Source organism: Homarus americanus, unplaced genomic scaffold (assembly GCF_018991925.1).
Source record: "Homarus americanus isolate GMGI-L3 unplaced genomic scaffold, GMGI_Hamer_2.0 scaffold18284, whole genome shotgun sequence".
In the NCBI taxonomy this organism is placed as follows: domain Eukaryota; kingdom Metazoa; phylum Arthropoda; class Malacostraca; order Decapoda; family Nephropidae; genus Homarus; species Homarus americanus.
In genome coordinates this window covers 185,764-187,445 of record NW_024753869.1, presented here as the reverse complement: position 1 = coordinate 187,445, position 1,682 = coordinate 185,764, and positions in this window count along the sequence as shown.

The window sequence follows — 1,682 nt, the reverse complement described above, 5'->3', positions numbered from 1 at the left end:
CTACTCGACGCGTGGCCACACACAAGTTAAAATCGGAACTTATTTACACCATAAGAAGGAGATTGACTGAGTTTCTCATGTGAAAATTACCGCACATGTAAATAAATAATTTAAGTGACACCTTGAACTATACGGCCATCCCCCCCGCCCCCTACCCTACCCCCTCCCCCACCCCCCTACCCCACCCCTAGTAGCTACACGCTCCCAAGGATCCCCCGTTTACCACCACGTTTCAGAATACCAAGATGGCCTTCATGTATCGCAACTTGAAAATACCATTTTTTTTTTGCCTCGGGTGGTACTAACCTCCACCACAGTCTGGTTTATAGTGAGAATAGCGTATAGATATGGCGACATAACTAGTTTTAGTATATTTCAGTTTAGTCTATATAAGTAGGTCATAATTAGTGGATGTGGTAGTTCACAGCAGCCTATCACAGATGACTAAATTTTACTTCACCAGTGAGTGAGTGATGTACAAAACTGACGAAATACTGCCCTTCGGGTAGGGTGCAGCTGCCGAGCTCACAAATGTTTTCTTTTTATCGTGAGCAAATAAATAAGTGAGTCAGTGTGAGAGTGTCGCGTCAAGCTGCTGCTGGTGCGTCTCTTGTTGGATAATTTAAACGTGAGTTGTGTTAACATCTTGCAGTCTGCGTCAAGGAGATGGACAAATTACAGGACGCTCCTTAGTAAACTTGTCATTATGACTTCACGGAAACGTCAGCTCCAACTTGGAGAGTAAAATGTTAATCTGGCGCCTTAAGCGGTGTGTTGTTGCCGCCAGCACCTGAACATTTTAACTTAAGAGAACAGCAAAATATTGAGTCTTTGAGGGAAGCAACAGCTATCACTCAGAGGAGAGAAAACCATCCTATAGCGTCTTGTCAACATCAAGCGATTTATCAGAATCAGATTTTCATTGAACTTAACACAAAATCATTTGATGCTGCCAAAGGCTCTGGCTGTTATCTTAAGTCTGAGAGAGGTGTGTGTGGAGTACAGGATCACTAGAATACTTACTTACACCATGTGTTGATTAGTCAACTATAACAGACAAGATGTTCCTGGCACGACGCCAGGTGAGCTGGGGTCAAGGATCAGGATGCTCTTGCAAACAATGCAGTGGGCCACTGAATCGACTTGCACTTCACGACACTCCGGCGCTGCGAACTGCGCGGAACAGCGCGCTGCGTCGCTGCACATGTAAAAAGCCAGATGGAACTCCCTGTACCTCTCCATTCATCACTTTATCTTCCACACCTCGATCCCTTCCACCAGTGACAACATACAGTAGGTCTTCACTTCCTCCACCTGAACGTGAACCCTAAGACTTGGTTAACCTTCTGACATTAACAAGTTTAGTTGTTACAGCCATGTAAGTATCGCTTATTTTCTCATTATAAATTGGGATTAATTATTTCTCAAAGATTAGCTTTATGTAGTAGATGTTCATGAGCCCTGTGATGACACAAACAGTCCTCTATACACATACCAGGTGTATTATGTCTGGGTGATATCTGAAATAGCTCCGATGTCATCTGTTTCGCAAATACAAGACTGACGGTAAGAGTTTGTCATCAACAAATGTTACAAAGACCCTCTGGGGCCACCTGTAGGCCTTTGTCTGGCGTTAAGGTCACATCTTTACTCAGGCTCACTTAGATCTAGGAAAACAATGT